Consider the following 21502-nt stretch of genomic DNA (forward strand, 5'->3'; position numbering starts at 1 on the left):
CCTGATTCTGGCCTCAGGGACCCCAATCTCCAGGGTCTGGCCAATTAGTGCAAGGGGAGGAGGGCTGCACGTTCCTCCCCCTGGGCCCATTTCAGCACTGGTGACCGCTTTCCCCAAGGCCCAGCATATTACTAAAAGATGATTTTTGCTGTGTGGCTACACTCTCTGGGCCAATTATGTCCCTGAGGACCACATCCCCTGGCTGTAGGAGGCTGGACTGGCTTGTAGTGAGTACCAAGGGGTACTTACACCTTGCACCAGGCCCAGGTATCCCTTATTAGTGTATAGGGTGTCTAGCAGCTTAGGCTGATAGATAATGGTAGCTTAGCAGAGCAGCTTAGGCTGAACTAGGAGACGAGTGAAGCTCCTACAGTACCACTAGTGTCATATGCACAATATCATAAGAAAACACAATACACAGATATACTAAAAATAAAGGTACTTTATTTTTATGACAATATGCCAAAAGTATCTCAGTGAGTACCCTCAGTATGAGGATAGCAAATATACACAAGATATATGTACACAATACCAAAAATATGCAGTATAGTATTAGAAAACAGTGCAAACAATGTATAGTTACAATAGGATGCAATGGGGACACATAGGGATAGGGGCAACACAAACCATATACTCCAAAAGTGGAATGCGAACCACGAATGGACCCCAAACCTATGTGACCTTGTAGAGGGTCGCTGGGACTGTAAGAAAACAGTGAGGGTTAGAAAAATAGCCCACCCCAAGACCCTGAAAAGTGAGTGCAAAGTACACTAAAGTTCCCCAAAGAGCACAGAAGTTGTGATAGGGGAATTCTGCAGGAAAGACACAAATCAGCAATGCAACAACGATGGACTTCCAAATGAGGGTACCTGTGGAACAAGGGGACCAAGTCCAAAAGTCACAAGCAAGTCGGAGATGGGCAGATGCCCAGGAAATGCCAGCTGTGGGTGCAAAGAAGCTGCTAATGGACAGTAGAAGCTGAGGATTCTGCAAGAATGACAAGGGCTAGAAACTTCCCCTTTAGAGGATGGATGCCCCACGCCGTGGAGAGTTGTGCAGAAGTATTTTCCTGAAGAAAGACTGCAAACAAGCCTTGCTAGCTGCAAGTCGTGCGGTTAGGGTTTTTGGATGCTGCTTTGGCCCAGGAGGGACCAGGATGTCACCAATTGCATCAGGGGAGACAGGGGGCATCCAGCAGGACGAGGAGCCCTCTCAGAAGCAGGCAGCACCCGCAGAAGTGCTGGAACAGGCACTATGAAGAGGAGTGAAACAGCGCTCACCTGAAGTTACACAAAGGAGTCCCACATCACCGGAGGACAACTCAGGAGGTCGCGCAATGCAGGGTAGAGTGCTGTGGACCCAGGCTTGGTTGCGCACAAAGGATTTCTGCCGGAAGTGCACAGAGGCCGGAGTAGCTGCAAAAGACGCAGGTCCCAGCAATGCAGTCTGGCATGGGGAGACAAGGACTTACCTCCACCAAACTTGGACTGAAGAGTCACTGGACTGTGGGAGTCACTAGGACAGAGTTGCTGGATTCAAGGGACCTCGCTCGTCGTGCTGAGAGGAGACCCAGGGGACCGGTGATGCAGTTCTTTGGTGCCTGCGGTAGCAGGGGGAAGATTCCGTCGACCCACGGGAGATTTCTTCGGAGCTTCTAGTGCAGAGAGGAGGCAGACTACCCCCACAGCATGCACCACCAGGAAAACAGTCGAGAAGGCGGCAGGATCAGCGTTACACAGTTGCAGTAGTCGTCTTCGCTACTTTGTTGCAGTTTTGCAGGCTTCCAGTGCGATCAGCAGTCGATTCCTTGGCAGAAGGTGAAGAGAGAGATGCAGAGGAACTCTGATGAGCTCTTGCATTCATTATCTAAGGAATTACCCAAAGCAGAGACCCTACATAGCCAGAAAAGAGGGTTTGGCTACTTAGGAGAGAAGATAGGCTAGCAACACCTGAAGGAGCCTATCAGAAGGAGTCTCTGACGTCACCTGCTGGCCCTGGCCACTCAGAGCAGTCCAGTGTGCCAGCAGCACCTCTGTTTCCAAGATGGCAGAGGTCTGGAGCACACTGGAGGATCTCTGGGCACCTCCCAGGGAAGGTGCAGGTCAGGGGAGTGGTCACTCCCCTTTCCTTTGTCCAGTTTCGCGCCAGAGCAGGGCTGAGGGGTCCCTGAACCGGTGTAGACTGGCTTATGCAGAAATGGGCACCATGTGTGCCCATGAAAGCATTTCCAGAGGCTGGGGGAGGCTACTCCTCCCCTGCCTTCACACCATTTTCCAAAGGGAGGGGGTGTAACACCCTCTCTCTGAGGAAGTCCTTTGTTTTGCCTTCCTGGGCCAAGCCTGGCTGGACCCCAGGAGGGCAGAAACCTGTCTGAGGGGTTGGCAGCAGCAGCAGCTGCAGTGAAACCCCGGAAAAGGCAGTTTGGCAGTACCCGGGTCTGTGCTAGAGACCCGTGGGATCATGGGATTGTGCCAACAATGCCAGGATGGCATAGAGGGGGCAATTCCATGATCTTAGACATGTTACATGGCCATCTTCGGAGTTACCATTGTGAAGCTACACATAGGTAGTGACCTATATGTAGTGCACGCGTGTAATGGTGTCCCCGCACTCACAAAGTCCGGGGAATTGGCCCTGAACAATGTGGGGGTACCTTGGCTAGTGCCAGGGTGCCCACACACTAAGGGGGTCATTCTGACCCCCGCGGGCGGCGGTCGCCGCCCGCGTGGAGGGAGCCGCCATATGGCCGCTCCGCGGTCGAAAGACCGCGGAGGCCATTCTGGCTTTCCCGCTGGGCTGGCGGGTGACCGCCAGTAGGCCGCCCGCCAGGCCAGCGGGAAACCCCTCCCCACGAGGAAGCCGGCTCCGAATGGAGCCGGCGGAGTGGGTATGTGCGACGGGTGCAGTTGCATAGCAGACACTGAAATACCAAGTGGGGCCCTCTTACGGGGGCCCCTGCAGTGCCTATGCCATAGGCATGGGCACTGCAGGGGCCCCCAGGGGCCCCGCGGCACCCCCTACCGCCATCCTGTTCCTGGCGGGAACAGGATGGCGGTAGGGGGTGTCAGAATCCCCATGGCGGCGGAGCGCGCTCCGCCGCCATGGAGGATTCTAAAGGGCAGCGGAAAACCGGCGGGAGACCGCCGGTTTTCCGCATCTGACCGCGGCCGAACCGCCGCGGTCAGAATGCCCTGCGGGGCACCGCCAGCCTGTCGGCGGTGCTCCCGCCGACCCTGGCCCCGGCGGTCTCAGACCGCCGGGGTCAGAATGACCCCCTAAGTAACTTAGCACCCAACATTTACCAGGTAAAGGTTAGAAATATATAGGTGACTTATAGGTTACTTAAGTGCAGTGTAAAATGGCTGTGAAATAACGTGGACGTTATTTCACTCAGGCTGCAGTGGCAGGCCTGTGTAAGAATTGTCAGAGCTCCCTATGGGTGGCAAAAGAAATGCTGCAGCCGATAGGGATCTCCTGGAACCCCAATACCCTAGGTACCTCAGTACCATATACTAGGGAATTATAAGGGTGTTCCAGTATGCCAATGTAAATTGGTGAAATTGGTCACTAGCCTGTTAGTGACAATTTGTAAAGAGAGAGCATAACCACTGAGGTTCTGGCTAGCAGAGCCTCAGTGAGACAGTTAGGCATCACACAGGGAACACATACCTATAGGTCACAAACTTATGAGCACTGGGGTCCTGACTAGCAGGGTCCCAGTGACACATAACAAACATACTGAAAACATAGGGTTTTCACTATGAGCACTGGGCCCTGGCTAGCAGGATCCCAGTGAGACAGTGAAAACACCCTGACATACACTCACAAACAGGCCAAAAGTGGGGGTAACAAGGCTAGAAAGAGGCTACTTTCTCACACAACCCCCCCCCCCCCCCAAACGAAGGACAATAAGGCTAACCTTGGCCAGTTGAGACTTTATTGTCTAAGTGGTGATAAGTAGAGAGTAGCTCTGCAATAGACTGGCTACTCCCTTTATCATCCACTATATGGTTACTTCCCTGTGGGGATGTAAACCACCCTGTTTGAAGGTTTTTAGCTAAGCAACAATGTGAAGATGTATTTTCAGAGTTTCTATCAGTAAGTTTTAGTTTAGAGCAGTGGGAATTGTCCACTGAACCTATTTGTAGTGATGGAAATGCCAGACAGGGATGCTGTCTCAGAAAAGCCATGGCTGGGCAAACACTTTGTCCATATGGCTGGAAGAGAGAACAGGGATGCTGTTTCTCTTGAGTTGGAGCAGGGCAGGGATGCTGTCCTATGAGCTCTACACTAGGGCAGGGATGCTGTCCTAAGTGTTGTGAGGCAGTGCAGAGTTTCTGCACTAAAGTTTCTCTGGGAGGGTTGGAGGGATGCTCCATGTTAACTAAAATGGTGCTCTTTTTCTCACCCATGTTAGTTATCCCACAGAGAGGTACTTCTACCTCAGGGAGTACAGCTTTGCCAGCTGATGTTTTCTTTGGAACAGGTGCCACCCCAGGAGAGGTTTCTCCCACCACAGGAATGGTATCCTGAATGGCAGGATGGTTAGGGGATACTGTGATACCCTTTTTACCTGTTGATGGAGAGGGATCCTGAGTTTTCAGGCCTTCTCTCCTTTGCTTTTTCATTTCAGTAGAAATGAGAGGGAACAATTCCTCTGGGATGCCCAGCATGGCTGCATGGGCATAAAACTCTACATCAGCCCAACCTGAGGCCTCTAGGTCATTACCTAAGAGACAGTCTACAGGTAAGCTAGGTGATACCACCACCTGCTTAGGGTCAGTAACTCCACCCCAACTAAACTGAATTATAGCTAAGGGAAGAAACTTAGTGGAGTTATGGACATCAATAATTTTATACTGTTGTCCAATGATGTGTTGTTCAGGAGCCACTAGGTTTTCAGTCACCAAAGTGATACTGGCACCTGTGTCCCTGTAGGCCTGGGCATCAACACCATTTATTGATACTGTCTGCCTGTACTTATCCATTGTAAGGGGACAAGCAGCCAGTGTGGCAAGGCCAATGCCACTAGGTGTGACAGAAACTGTCTTGGGACTGACTACCCCAGTTTCTATTATGGACCCATAAGTGAACCCAACTACACCCTTTGCTTGACTGTTGCCAGCAGTCCCACCACTAGTACCACTACTGCTAGGGGCACTAGAGCTTGATGTATTAGTGGTGGTAGGCTCAGGGGGTTTACCTGGACAGGACTTATCCCCTGGCCTATGGCCTCTGTTTTTACACACAAAGCACCAAGGCTTTTTAATGTGTGCAGGTTGAGAAGAAGAGGAAGAATTTGTTTTATCCCCACCCTCTGAAGAGTGTTTAAGATTTGAAGTGGGATCTTTGGTTTTACCCTTATCCCCATGCTTATCTTGAGATTTTTCACCATCTGTCTTCTTGCCATCCTTGTCACCACCTGTATGAACTTTTCTGTTCACTCTTGTTCTGACCCATTTGTCTGCCTTCTTTCCCAATTCTTGTGGAGAGGTCAGATCTGAGTCTACTAGATACTGGTGCAACAAATCAGACACACAATTATTAAGTATATGCTCTCTCAGGATTAATTTATACAGGCTTTCATAATCAGTAACTTTACTGCCATGTAACCACCCCTCCAAGGCCTTCACTGAATGGTCAACAAAGTCTACCCAGTCTTGTGAAGACTCCTTTTTGGTTTCTCTGAAATTCATCCTGTACTGTTCAGTGGTTAAGCCATAACCATCTAGGAGTGCATTCTTAACAACTGCAAAATTATTGGCATCACTTTCTTTCACAATAAGGAGCCTATCCCTACTCTTTCCACTAAATGATAGCCATAGGAAAGCAGCCCACTGCCTTTGAGGGACATCCTGTACAACACAGGCCCTCTCAAGTGCAGCAAACCACTTGTTAATGTCATCCCCCTCCTTATAAGGGGGAACTATCTTGTGCAGATTCCTAGAATCATGCTCTTTTGCAGGATGACTATGGGGAATACTGCTGCTGCCACCATGGGTTTCTAAACCCAATTTCTGTCTTTCTCTTTCCACTTCTAAGGACTGCCTATCCAAATCCAGGTGTTGCTTCTTGAGCTTCAGTCTGGTTTGTTCCACTCTCAATCTATTGAGCTCCCTTTCTAATACTCTGTCATCAGGGTGGGTGGGTGAGGCATGTCTAGAGACAGAAGTATGCTGAGATAGAACAGAAGGAGACCTGGCCCTAACGGATGGCACCCTAATAGCTTGACTAACAGAAACAGCACTTCTACTATGATGAGAAGGGATACTCTTACTGTGATGTGAGACAACACTATACTGACTCTACATCAGTACCAGCTATGCTGGGTGGCATGCTAGGGGGCAGGCTTGGAAGTTTCCCTCCCACATCTTTTGCTAGGGGTGCCCCAGAATCAGAGTGGGAACCATCAGCTAACTTTTCAACAGAAGTGCCACCTTTGGCCTTATCCTGTTCAACAAGCATATTTACCAACAGTTCTCTAGAGGGATTTTTCCTTACACTTAAACCTCTTTCTATGCAGAGACTCCTTGCTTCTTTCCAGCTAAGGTGATCATAAGCTTGTTTGGACAGATCAACAGTATGGCCTGTGCCAGACATTTTAGAAAGTGTTTAAGTGATAGAAAAAGGAAGAAAAAGTTTTTCAGAACTTTAGAAAGACAGAAAAAAAAACTTTTAAAACTTTTTAAGAACTTTTTAGAAAGTTAAAGGTACTTTTCAGCACTTTAGAAAAGAAGTGAAAAAAGAAATGCAAAACCTTTTGGTTAGGTGTACATACACTGAACTTGTTTTGTATATTTTTCTCTTATGAAAAGTACAATGACAAAAGTGGTAAGTAGTTACAAAGTACTTATCCCACCGCTGCACAACCAATGTTGGAGGCTGGACTGGCTTGTAGTGAGTACCAAGGGGTACTTACACCTTGCACCAGGCCCAGGTATCCCTTATTAGTGTATAGGGTGTCTAGCAGCTTAGGCTGATAGATAATGGTAGCTTAGCAGAGCAGCTTAGGCTGAACTAGGAGACGAGTGAAGCTCCTACAGTACCACTAGTGTCATATGCACAATACCATAAGAAAACACAATACACAGATATACTAAAAATAAAGGTACTTTATTTTTATGACAATATGCCAAAAGTATCTCAGTGAGTACCCTTAGTATGAGGATAGCAAATATACACAAGATATATGTACACAATACCAAAAATATGCAGTATAGTATTAGAAAACAGTGCAAACAATGTATAATTACAATAGGATGCAATGGGGACACATAGGGATAGGGGCAACACAAACCATACACTCCAAAAGTGGAATGCGAACCACGAATGGACCCCAAACCTATGTGACCTTGTAGAGGGTCGCTGGGACTGTAAGAAAACAGTGAGGGTTAGAAAAATAGCCCACCCCAAGACCCTGAAAAGTGAGTGCAAAGTGCACTAAAGTTCCCCAAAGAGCACAGAAGTCGTGATAGGGGAATTCTGCAGGAAAGACACAAATCAGCAATGCAACAACGATGGATTTACAAACGAGGGTACCTGTGGAACAAGGGGACCAAGTCCAAAAGTCACAAGCAAGTCGGAGATGGGCAGATGCCCAGGAAATGCCAGCTGTGGGTGCAAAGAAGCTGCTACTGGACAGTAGAAGCTGAGGATTCTGCAGGAATGACAAGGGCTAGAAACTTTCCCTTTGGAGGATGGATGCCCCACGCCATGGAGAGTTGTGCAGAAGTATTTTCCTGAAGAAAGACCGCAAACAAGCCTTGCTAGCTGCAAGTCATGCGGTTAGGGTTTTTGGATGCTGCTGTGGCCCAGGAGGGACCAAGATGTCGCCAATTGCGTCAGGGGACAGAGGGGGCGCCCAGCAGGACGAGAAACCCTCTCAGAAGCAGGCAGCTCCCGCAGAAGTGCTAGAACAGGCACTACAAAGAGGAGTGAAACGGCGCTCACCCGAAGTTACACAAAGGAGACCCACGCCGCCGGAGGACAACTCAGGAGGTCGTGCAATGCAGGGTAGAGTGCCGTGGACCCAGGCTTGGCTGTGCACAAAGGATTTCCGCTGGAAGTGCACAGAGGCCGGAGTAGCTGCAAAAGATGTGGGTCCCAGCAATGCAGTCTGGCGTAGGGAGGCAAGGACTTACCGCCACCAAACTTGGACTGAAGAGTCACTGGACTGTGGGAGTCACTTGGACATTGTTGCTGGATTCAAGGGACCTCGCTCGTCGTGCTGAGAGGAGACCCAGGGGACCGGTGATGCAGTTCTTTGGTGCCTGCGGTAGCAGGGGGAAGATTCCGTCGACCCACAGGAGATTTCTTCGGAGCTTCTAGTGCAGAGAGGAGGCAGACTACCCCCACAGCATGCACCACCAGGAAAACAGTCGAGAAGTAGCTGTATGGGTGAGTGTATGTTAGTGGCTGTGTGGGTAAGAGACTGTTTGTATGGCCCAAGAGGGGGGATGGCCGGTCCCCCTTCATTTAAAAAAAAATATGTATGGGCCTTGGGGAGGTGGTCGTCCCCAGGGACAGGGGATCCACACAGTCCCCCTACCTAATTTAATAAGTGAAGCCCCAGGGAGGTGGTGGTCTCTGAGGCCCAGGGTGACGCGTCCCATCAATATTTTGTTGCTGAGCCCTAGGTAGGTGGTGATCCCTGGGGCTTTAATAAGCCCTATGGCATGGGCCAAAAGCTCCCCCTCCTCAAAAATATTTTATAAGCATGCCCCAGGACCTGGCTGACAGTGCTTGCTTTTTTAATTCACTGCGAAATTCATTAATATTCATGAATTTCACTGTGAAATTAAATATATATATATATATTTTGCCATGGCGGTGTCCTAGGGGGACCCCTGCACCAAGGCTAGGGTGTAAGGGGAAACGTGCCCTGCCTCCTATTTTTTTTTTAGACTCAACTGAAGCCGAGTCTCAAAATGGATGCTAACACTTCCTGGGTGAAGTTTTGGCAGCCAATCATATCTCAGCACAAGATCAGAAGGATTGAAGAAGCCTTTGCGCCTCTAGGTATGCACATTTTATTTTCCTTTATCATCTCAAAAACTACTGAACGGATTACACTTCATAATAAAAGGGGCACTTTCTGGACCAAGAGATACCTTCCTGCCAAATTTGGTGTAATTTTACCAGCAGTTCAGCTGTAGTCGTGTTTAAAATCTCTGTGGGAATTAACATGAGAAACACACTTTTTTTTAATCCCCCTTTTGTGACCCACATTTGACAGATCACCCCAAAACTTTTGATGTGCAATAAGAATCATCAGTTCACCTTTTTTTTTTTAGAAAATTTAGTGAAGATTCAGCAAACTACACCAAGGATATAGCCAAGTAAAAAAAATGCTTTTTCAATGGAAAATGGGTCGTAATATATATGTAATATATATATTCCCCAAAGTCCAAAGCAAACGCACACTGAGAACATAGTCTATGTTGCAGAACTGTACTTTGTTGCAAAATCTCACACTGCATTTTGACCGACAAGCAGTCTTCGTGGTAAATGCAGCATCAGCAGAATAGTTTTAAAAAACAACATATTGTGAATTTACTGAACAAAACAATATGTTGGGCAACCCACAAAAGCATCGCTAATTTTAAAAGTTATGTAGTCTAACAAAACTCAACAAGCCAAGGCATTGTTCTTAAAGTTCATATTTCACATTTCACCTTTTTGCATCAACTGTTAAGAGAGAAAGAGCTAGAAATTGGGTCTCCAGTTGGCAGAGGTATTCACCCTGTCCAAGTAGGGACCACAATCGTAGTCATGGTAAGTCACAACACAATCCACATTATTCTGTGCTCACCCTCTGGTAGCTTGGCAGAGAGCAGCAGGGCTTAACATAGAAGACAATGTGTAAAGTATTCGTGCAATAATACAGTAACATAGTGAAAACACCACAAAAGTACTCCACACCGCTTTAGGAAAATAAATAATATTTATCTGAATAAAATAAGACCAAAACAACAAAAATCTGATATGCACTAGTCACAATATCACTTTTTAAAGATTTAAATGAGTCTCATTTCATAAGAATCAGTGGGTGCATCCTCTTAACACACAGAACCTGGGATGCGTCGAAAATAACATCGATGGGGGGGCCGTAGAGAAGGAGATCTATTGAAAAATAAGGCACTACATTGGATTTTCAGGCACGGCACACATGATGTGTTGTTTCTTTCCACACTGAAAGGTGATGTGCTGATTTTGAAGTACACAGCCTTTGTTCCTCATTGCAATGCAGAGATATTTCTATGTCCAGGGATGATGCATTGAAAAAACCTTGATGTGCTGGCAAGAAGGAGCAGGCGCTGTGTTAATCCAGTAGACGATGCGATGATTTTTCCGCTGCGAGGCAGGTGCTGCATCGATTTCTGCAGGCATTGTGTCAATTTTCACATGCACAGGGATTTTCTTCTAATTTGTGAAGTCTTCATGGCTCAGATACTTCAGGACAGGAGGAAAGCTCAAGAAAAGCCATTGGGGAGCACTTCTGGAGGAAGGCAGAGTCCTTTCAGCAGGGTATGTGGCCAGCAGGCAGCAGGGCAACAGCAGGAGAGCAGTCTTTCTCAGCAAAGCAGTCCAAGTGAGTCCTTTGGGCAGCCAGACAAACAGAGTCCAGTTGTAAGTCCTGAAGTGGCTGATTTTGGAGGTGTCACAAACCCAGTATATGTACCCAAAAATGCCTTTGGAGTGGGGGAAACTTCAAAGAGTGGTTTTGTAGTGTGCTAGGTCCCCTTTCAACCAAGCCCTATCTTTCATAATCCCCTAATTCCTTAGTGTGGTGTCAGGCCACTGGCCTTTGCAGTGTGGTAACTCCTCCACCCTTCCTGCCAAAGGAGGCCCATTCATTATGCATATGTGACTGAGTGTCCCGTTCTGTGTTTATGGCTGTCTGGGGGGATGCACAAGGGGAGCTGTCAATCAGCAGAGCACAGATGTTAATTGGAGACAGGTTGTGAGGCACAGAAGGCAGTGAGTGCATGGAATTGCCCACTTTTTAAAATGAACATTTCTAAAATAGAAATGTTACATCCAACTTCACCAGTAAGTAGGATTTTCCATTACCATTCTGGCCATATTAAACATGACAGGGCTACTCCATTCAGATCAGAATCTACCACTTGAAAGTATATAAGGGCTGTTCTAATGCTGGCCTATGAGAGGAGCAGGCCTCACAGCTGTGAGAAGCGAATTTTTGAGTTTTCACTACCAGGACATGTAAAAAACATAAATACATGTCCTGCCTTTTACTTACATATCACCCTGCTCTATGGGTTACCCAGGGCCTACCTTAGGGGTGACCTATAGGTAGACAAAGGGGGAGTTTAAGGCTTTGCAAGTAGTTTTAAATGCCAAGTTGAAGTCGCAGTGATACTGCACATAAAAGTCTTGCAGTGGCAGGCCTGAAACATGGTAAATGGGCTGGCTAATTATGTGGGTGGCACAATCAGGGCTGCAGGCCCACTAGAATCGTTTACTTTACAGGCCCTGGGCACCTCTCATGCACTTTATTAGAGACTTGCAGGTAAATCAAATGTGCCAACAGTGTAGGAGCTAATGTAATCACATTTACTGAGCAAGCACAAGCACTTTAGCACTGGTCAGCAGTGGTAAAGTATGCAGAGTCCTAACATCAGCAAACGCAGGATCAGAAAAATGGTGGGAGGAAGGCAAAAAGTTGGAGGAAGACCATCGTAATGCTTTCAGGTCTAACAGAAAGTAATCAATAGACTATGGATTGCTGCTCCTACTATAGACAGCTCCCTTATTCTGTCTCTTTACAATAAGCACAGGAAGGAATGACTTTCCCCAACTTTCGCATACATGGATTTATGGAGGCATGTGGCTTAGTTCCCTGTACTCAAATATGATACCTAGGCTCCTTGGTTTTTGTTTTGTCCCATTATCGATATTTCACCTGGATTACTAGATTAAATATTTCACATTTCGAACTATGTTTGTGGAAATTTGTAGCACAGTTTATCATACATGATGTCTTGAATCTTATAGAACACATCTTTGTATACTAGGATCTTTTTAACTGTTGGTTTCATGATATTGTATTGAAGTTTTTATTTGCTTTGACATATATAAGATTTTTTAAATATATATCTTTATATGTATTGCCATGTTTTATATGTAATTTACCTTAAATTAATAGGGTTGGGTTTTTTAAACTGTTATCTTATCAATTGCGCTGGCACTTTAGCCCAGTAAGGCCCATATTTATACTTTTTTTGCACCGCATTTGCGCCGATTTTTCACACAAAAACGGCGCAAACTTACAAAAGACAATTGTATTTTGGAAGTTTTCGCCGCTTCCGCATCAAAAAATGACGCAAATGCGGCGCTAAAAAAGTATAAACATGGGGAAAAATATCTTAGTTGTTATGATGTAAGTTGTGTTTTGAGAAATATGAAACCATTACAGTGGTACTTCCACAGGCAAACCCCTGTTCTTCTTTCAGGTGAGCGCAAACTTTTTCACAGGTTTTAATGTATGGTCACTTTTACTCTCAAATATTAATACTGGATGAAGAGACAGTTACTGTTTGCAGTATTTTAAAAAAACGTAGTAATTTGCTTGTATAACGCTTCAGGGGTTCTGATTTGCTATAAGATCTTTACCTTTAATACAACTCAAGGTTTTCACTTCTGCTTTAGACACGATGCTCCTAATCCGATAAATTAAAATAATCCTGCATTTGTTTTCACTCTTGCTTTTGCCTTCATTATAGCTACTGTTATAATATTTCCGCCTTCTTTCCATGTTCTTCTCCTGTGAATCAATGACAAGTTGACGGTATTTAAAAGTATCTTTTCATCATCAAATAATACTTCCTCTGGTAATGCCATTTGAATGTAGATTTATGGTTGCTGTTCACAATGCATAAGTGGAGATCTCACCACCAATTCCTTTCTCTTGGTTGACTGCCTACTGTTTTAGTTTTTCCATCAGAACATCAAAATTCTCTACAGTCAAAAGTGCTCATCAAATCCTTTGTCACATGATGTATATCTACTTCCGATCTGTTGCTCTTTACTGAGATTCCATTTTTTCAGAGATTGAAGTAATACTAAATCCGAACTAAACCAAATATATTACCATTCACGATTTTTAAAGGTTAGGACCTATAATTTTATACAATCATAAACAGGTAATTGTGAGAAATCAAGCTGTTAGTTGAGGTTGTCAGGATGAACCTCAAATGTCACTAAATTAACCTGTGTTGAACCATCTGGTAGTGTGTGACAAAAGCAGTGAGGTTTAACTTAGATGCACTGTGTAAAATATTTATTTATGCAGTACACAAACAGTAATAAAGTGAAAACACTTGATAAAAAAATCCCAACTAGTTTAGAAAAATAGAGAACATTTTACTAAACAAATGACACCAAAACAAATTGAATACATTCAGTAGAACCAAAGTTGTTAATTTGTAAAGTACTTAGGGGGTTATTACGACCCTGGCGGCCGGCGGTAAGGTGGCGGTAACACCGCCAACAGGCTGGCGGTGTTCCGCCAGCAATTATGACCGTAACGCAAATGCCACGGCCATACCGCCGGCCCCTCCAACATACCGCCAGACTTCCGCCTGGCGGTCATAATCCCCAGGGCAGCGGTGCAAGCACCGCTGCCCTGAGGATTATGAGTCCCCGACCGCCAGCCTGTCCGTGGCTGTAAACACCGCCATGGAAAGGCTGGCGGTAAGGGGACTTGGGGTGCCCCTGGGGGCCCCTGCACTGCCCATGCACTTGGCATGGGCAGTGCAGGGGTCCCCAGGCATAGCCCTGTCGCGCATTTCACTGCCCGAATTTCGGGCAGTAAAATGCGCGACAGGTGCTACTGCACCCTCTGCACATCAGCATTGCCGCCGGCTCTATTACAAGCCGGCAGCAATGTTGATGTGACATTTCCGTTGGGCCAGCTGACGGTAACACTGTTACCGTCTGCTGGCCCAGCGGAAATGTCATAATAGGGAGCCAGGAATACCGCCGGCAATGGCGGTATTCTGTCTCCCACAGCTCGGCGGTCTTTTTGGAAGACCGCCGAGGTTGTAATGACCCTCTAAGTGTTAAATAGTGCCAAAAAGACGAAAGATCCAACCGCGTCTATCTGGCTACTCGAGACTGAGCAAAGCCAAAAATTAAGGCTTGTGGTCCTGGCTTAGCTTTGGACTTTGAATAATTTTTCAAGAAAAGCTGAGAAGATAATGTTCAGTGGAGAAGGGTAGCCGGCAGTGTCCTAGTAGGACATGTCATCAATAAGGAACCGCTTGACGGAGTCACAGTGAAGGTTTCCACCTTCATTTGTTTGGAAGTCGAAAAATGTCTAACATGAAAAAGCTGCAGGCTGTAGCTGATGAAGGCTTCATGAGGCTGGATACCTTCAGTAAAAGGTCCACCTGAATACTATTTGCTGCTGCAGAGAAAAACATAGTGGAAGCTACCACGAAGTCAGGCCAACCACTTATGCGCCTTGGGTAGATCGACTGGCAGGCAGGTCCAGGTCTTCTTTCAATTCTTCTCACATTTTTTGCTGGATTTTCTTCTGAAACCCACGTTTTAGGGTTAGGCAGGAACAGCACCTCTTACACCACTTTCATGAGTCCACGACCTGGGAGAAACCACCTGGGGTATTTAGGGCTCACTCCAGGCAAAGGCCAGGTAGAGAGTTCAAGATCTCTGAAGCTTTTTATGTACCAGAAGCCCACAGAGGAGGCCAGCCAACTAGCCCTTGCAATCACGTAGGTTGCCCTGGGTTCAATGAGTAGATCAAGTCCTCCTTCAGTTAGTAGGACAGCAAGGCCGTCCTTCCAGCAGCGGGTCAGCAGGTGAACATGGCAGCAGGCACTCCTTCTGGCAGAAGGGCGGAAGGCAATCATTCTGATTCTTTCACAGGTCCAGGAGTGTGCTGAAGAGATGGTTCAAGAAGTCCAATATTTATACCTGATGTCAGCTTTTGAAGTGGGGTGACATGCTGGCTACACCCACTTCTGGTTCTGGAAAGTTTTTTCCTTCCCCTGCCAAGGGTCCAAGTAGTCTGGGATGACAATAAACCGGTGTGAAGTTTGTTAGTGTGCTGGAGGCAGCTCTTTGAAATGTAAGGAAGGCAGGGAACATCTCTGCCCCAACCTTTCTGGCAAGAAGGCCCATCCTGCCAGCACCTTTGTCTCGCTGTCTGGGAGGAATAATCAAAGACCAGCTGCCAAGATATTCACAGTCATGTCATGCAGGACCCAGGCTACAGAGACCAAATGGTTTCCTTTGACAGGTCGAAATGACAGTTTAAAACTTCACTACAGGCTGCAATAGCAGGCCCACCAGTAGCATATAATTTACAGATCCTGGGTACATGTACTTTCATGTTGTAGGGATTAGTAAATTAGATGTGCCCGTCAATTACTATGTTTGAGGGAGGGTGGACAAGCTCTTTAGCACTGGTTAGCAGTGGTAAAGGGAACAGAGTCATAATGTAAACAAAAACAAAATATTTTGGGTATCAAACTTTATTGCAAGAGACATATTAAAATAAGACAATATGGCTGGTAGAATCAAGCTATAAATAATCCTGAAACTACTTTAGGTATGCCACCACCATTCTGTATGTATCAACATTATCCTAAAATACAGCCATTACATTCACTTTAGTTCCGTCTGTAAGCTAATTTTTCACTGAACTTAAGAGAATTCAAATTCTGCACAAGAGCCATTGGAGAAGGTCAAAGATACTTACAAATTCTGTAGGACAAAATGTCTGCTCATTCACAAATAATTTGTTAATGAAAAAAAGCTTCTTAAACAAATGTAAATATTGTAAAAGTGTGTTTAAATATGTTAAAATATATGAAGATTCCGGTACTGTTTTGGTTGCCATTAGCAAAACGTTGTTACTTAAAGTCATGTTTTACTCTAAATGCTGCTTGTATTCAATCCAGGTGAATGGTGTAAACAAATATGAAATACATAACATATTAGAAACAAAAATTATTAGAAGACAATTGCATATTTAGTGGATTGGAAGTGGTATGGCCTTAAGGAGGGATCACAGGAGTTGGCAGTCTAAACTGCATGATCTTCGTTTGTTATAGAGCTCCATGGAAATAATCCAGATAAACCTGTAGCCACTCTGCTAGGAATTAGGCCTTTGGGAGTGGCAAGCACTGTCATGATCGGTGTTCCACACTCATCTTTATATGCAGGATGGGCAAGGTTAGGCAATCCACTGAACTTCAGAGATATTTGAATCATGCAGTGTGTGCAGAGTGTGGGTGGTGTTTAGACAGACTATCAGCACCAAAAATATTGTGGGACTTATTAACATGTCAAGACTATCAGACAAAAATATCATGAAGGTAAAATGTCATATTTAAGCAAAGTTTTACTATCTAAAGCTCCATATATATATGTATCTTGATGATATATTTATTTTCAAGGTACATAGATGTGGAGATAAGAATAGTAAATCTATACTTACCTATTTGCACTTACTTTCTCAATATTTTTGTCCTCGATATTTTTGACATGATATTCTGTCTACACAATATGTTTTGTACGAATATTCTGTCAGTGATCCGATATGGGAACTGCTTGGTGTAAGGAAACTGAAGCGCTTAAACTATGTGAAACCAATAAGTAGAATCAAGACGGACTCCATTTTGCAAAGCTCGATAGGACTCAATATAGACTTGCAATGGTGTTGGTTATCCTGGATCCATTGAGTCCAAGTTCTTCAATGCTCTTTCTTAGGAAACCATTATATTTACTTGCTACAATGGGAACTTTGTTGCCTGGAGTTTTGCATTCATCACATTTTTATCAAGAGTAATCATGGACCTTGGTTTCTGAAAGGTATTGGGGGTTATTACAACTTTGGAGGAGGTGTTAATCCGTCCCAAAAGTGACGGTAAAGTGACGGATATACCACCAGCCGTATTACGAGTCCATTATATCCTATGGAACTCGTAATACAACTGGTGGTATATCCGTCACATTTGGGATGAATTAACAACTCCTCCAAAGTTTTAATAACCCCCATTGTGTCTAAATATTAAAGACTAATGATTTGTGGCCTGATTTCGAACTCAGTGGATGGGTAGCTCCGTCACAACATTGACAGATATTCCGTCCACTAAAATCTAAATCCTGTAGAATAGAATGGGATTTAGATTTCAGCGGATGAGATATCTGTCACCAACGTGATGAAGTAACCCATCCGCTAAGTTCTTAATCAGGCCCTTAGACTCTGATTTCCACTAGGTTTTGGAGTCATCCAGCTAAACATTACAAACTCTATACATGGAGTCATCTTTTCTGGAATTACAAACTCAATTGCATGTTTTTGTGAATGTACCTAGTGAATCCTTTATTTGCATTGGTTTTGTTTCCATCTTGAATCATGTGTGGTATTCAGGTGTTGCAGTGTTGAGGAAGTGAATGCCTAGGGTCAGGAAGGAAAGTCTAATAATGATACAAATTAATTATGTTACAGATGATGTGCTATGTATATTAACAAGTATTCAAATCACATATTTAATTTTTAACATGCTGACGGTATTTCAAGCTTTAAGAACATATGGAGCAGTGCAAGCTATGCTGTACATGTACAATATAGCCTTAGAACCCGCAGTAGCGGGCTCTACCGGCTATTAAAGGCCCGCTCCCCGCGTTAAATGCCCGAGCCGAAGGCGAGGGCATTTAACAAGGGAGAGGGACTTTAATAGCTGGTAGAGCCCGCTACGGCGGGTTCTAAGGCTAGTAGAACATTCTGCCACACAGGACAGAATGTTCTATTAAAAAAATAAATGTTCTCGGAGCCCGAGGGGATTTAAATCCCCTCGGGCTCCGTGAGGCTTTGTTCACAGCTGTTGCTGTGAACAAAGCGAATATTGGAATGTTGGCGCTGCGGGCTTTTACGGGCCAGTAAAAGCCCACAGCACTCCATTGTTTTCAATGGAGCCCCCAGCATTCCAATGTTCTAATAAAGGTTTATTATCTTTGTCACTTCTACAACATCATTGAATTGCCAGTAATCACACAGCGTGGGTTATGAAATTTTGCACTGTAACATGGTTGACTTAAAACTAGTTATAACAAAAAGAAGATCTACACAAAGAAATAGATATTCACATTTCTGCATAGCAGATTGATTTCCGCATTAAGAAGAGGCAAGATCAAGAATTCCTGTGTCTCTCTCTTTTATGCTGTCTCCCTGTCCCCTAGCTACTGCTCAACAGCATAGATGTTCTTTGCATGGCCATCAGTGGGTTCAGGGAAGAATGGTTACAAGCATTGCTACTGCTGGATCCTGATTGCCAGATCAGTGCAAATGTAACAAAAACTTTCAAATTAGCCAGCCTAAGTAGGAAAATTGACACATCGATCCAAAGTACTATACCACATTAATAGTCAAAACCAGTCTTTATTGAACTTTTGGTCCTCAAGGCCATGTGAAGTAGTTCATCCATATACATGATCTGATGGTCTGTTTTTTTGTGACTAATGTGCCTTTTGCTTTTGATCAGGTTCTGTGAGATAAAGGCCCATTTTTTGGCCCATTCCCAGGTTTGCCAGTTCTGATAAAACTAGAAATGTGCCAAAAGCCATGAGAGATGTATGACAACACCCATGCAACACCCATGGAACACCTTCCCAGGGCAGAATAAGGTAACACAGTGATTTGCCCCGCTGTGCCTTTAGATTTATGGAGGCACTCACAGCCATGCAAAGTTTCCTTGAGTGGCTTCATTAATCTGACTTAAGGTGTGCTGCATGGTGCAAGAGCAGTGCAAACCACCTCCTAAATAGGTCCCTTAGTGTGCAGCTGTTGACCTTAAAATTGCCCTCCTCCAGCCCTTATGTGTATCCTAGCTATCTGTGGACCATCAACATCCTGTTGCCTTTTGGAAACCAGTTGTACTTGATAGTCACAGCTGTCATAGAGCAGAGAGACCTGAACATTCACAGATGAGCAAATAAAACATTTAAAATGTATGATTTCAAAATGTGTCTTCAAATTAGGGCTCATGTTTTTTATGTCAATGATGGGAATTTTTTTTTAATATAAGCGTTGATACGCTAATCCTTTTTGTTATCTTTTAGAGGGCGGCAAAATGTTGTTACTGTTATCATTTCAGCCTAGAGCTGCAAGCTAATACCTCTTCATGACATATTCTAAATTGAAGTCTCATACCAGTTTTTCACTTGCTGTTAATCACGCAATATCGTCTTCCATCTTTCTCAAAAATCCTTGGCTTTTCGGTACATAAATTGCCAAACAGCCACAATACACTACATTAAAGAAACTGCAATCCAACCTAAGCCCATTTATATAACTTGTAATATAACAATGGCTATTGGTGGTTCACAGAAGCAGAATTAATAAAAAATATTAGTCAATTTGACTTCAAATGATAACAGCTCGGAAAATAATTGCCTAGTTTCTCTTGCTGGTCTATTCTTCGTTGTGTATCCCTTAAATCAGTTTCATGGGTTGCTAATACATCACCACTGGAATGAAAATCAATTTAATTAAAGACAAAAACCATTATGTTTTAAATATTTTATGTATTTAACAATTTTATATAATGCACCAGTACCTGGAGGTATAGTAGCACTTTACTTATTAATTAGGAAATAAATATTAAGATGAGAATAAAAGAAAGAAGAGTAGTAGTATAACGTTCAAAAGGGATTCTCCATCTAGAGGTAAACTTGAGTGTTTAACCTAAAACCCACCTTCATAAGTACACATTTGAGCAGGAAAAGGCAGGATGGAGCTAAAAAAATAAAGGCCCTCATTACAACCCTGGGGGTAAATGCCGCCGACCGCTGTTCTGACGGCCGCCCACATACTGTGACCGCGCGGTCTACCGTTATGGTATTATGACCCACACAGAGAAATCCGCCACTATACAGACACCCACACAAGTCCCCCAGCCCTAAGGTCAGTGATAAACTGGTGGTACCAAAACCCACACTGTTACGCCAACAGAAATACATCCACAACATTATGATCCACGAATCACTGCGTCGGTCATTCAAACGCAGTAAACCACTGGCGGTACAGACTGCCACGCTCAAAATACACACTCACTAACAAAACAACACCACATTGGACAATTCAAACTATACACACCTGACACACACCACACCCACACACCCAATCCAATATAAAACACACACCCACAATACCCACAACCCCTTACAATGAAAAAGAATATTGCCAACTGAGAGAGAGACAAGCCAGGAGCACCCACTGAATCAGAGCCACATAACACCATCACCCATACACCATCCACACACCTCACAGCACACACCCCAACACATCACCCCACACACCATCACACATAACACTCACACTACACCCATGGCACCACAATGACACCCCAGGTTCTCAGAGGAGGAGCTAAGGGTCATGATGGAGGAAATCATCTGGGTAGAGCCACAGCTATTCGGATCACAGGTGCAGCAGACGTCCATTGCAAGGAAGATGGAGCTATGGCAGAGAGTGGTGGACAGGGTCAATGCCGTGGGACAGCACCCAAGAACAAGGGATGACATCAAGAAGAGGTGGAACGGCCTACAAGGGAAGGTGCGTTCCGTGGTAGCAAGACACCAGGGAGCCGTACAGAGGACTGGCTCCTCCCCCCACCTCCTCCCCTACAACTAACAACATGGGAGGAGCATGTCTTGGCAATCATGAATCCTGAGGGCCTCGCAGGAGTAGCAGGAGGACTGGACTCTGGTAAGTCAAATCGTTACTACTATATCCCCCCCAACATGCATGCCATTGCAAACTCCTACCCCTACCTTCACCCCCATCACTCTACCACCTCACATATACCCCACTATCACAACCCACTCACCCCAATACCAAGTCCTGCATGCACACCAATGCATGGACACCCATCACAGACCTGCATGGACACCCATCACCACAGCATGCACACTAGTGACAATCACCTAGCCAAATCAATAACATCTCACACAACCCAAAAGTGCCTTGCTAATAACGACCATAGAGGAAAACATATCCATGCACAAGATGGCACACGCAGATACAATAACACTGCATTTACATCCCCACAGGACCCCGACTCAATGTCACCAGAGAGGAGGTGCCACCAACATCCAGTTCCCCCCCCCCCCAGAAGAGGCCCACAGTGATGACAGCAGCTCTGCACGCCTGGATCACGATGACCAGCCTGGCCCATCAGGGACCTCTGGACAGTTGGTTACCCTGCCACAGTCCCAACCTACCACAGAGCCTCCCCCCTCTGGAAACACCAGCACAGCACCCACCCGGCAGGCCCATCCCTCTGTCCCCAGGACACGTCAATCAGCAGTGTGTCCACCACTACAGGGACCCCAACCAACCCCACAAACCCAAGACAATCAGAGTCCTGGGATCAGTGTCAGTGGGCACACGGTTCAGGGGACAGAGGCACAGGACAACAGGGAAGCTGGCAGGACTGCCGTGCGACAGGGGTAG

This window comes from Pleurodeles waltl, chromosome 3_1, assembly GCF_031143425.1.
Source record: "Pleurodeles waltl isolate 20211129_DDA chromosome 3_1, aPleWal1.hap1.20221129, whole genome shotgun sequence".
Taxonomy (NCBI): Eukaryota; Metazoa; Chordata; class Amphibia; order Caudata; family Salamandridae; genus Pleurodeles; species Pleurodeles waltl.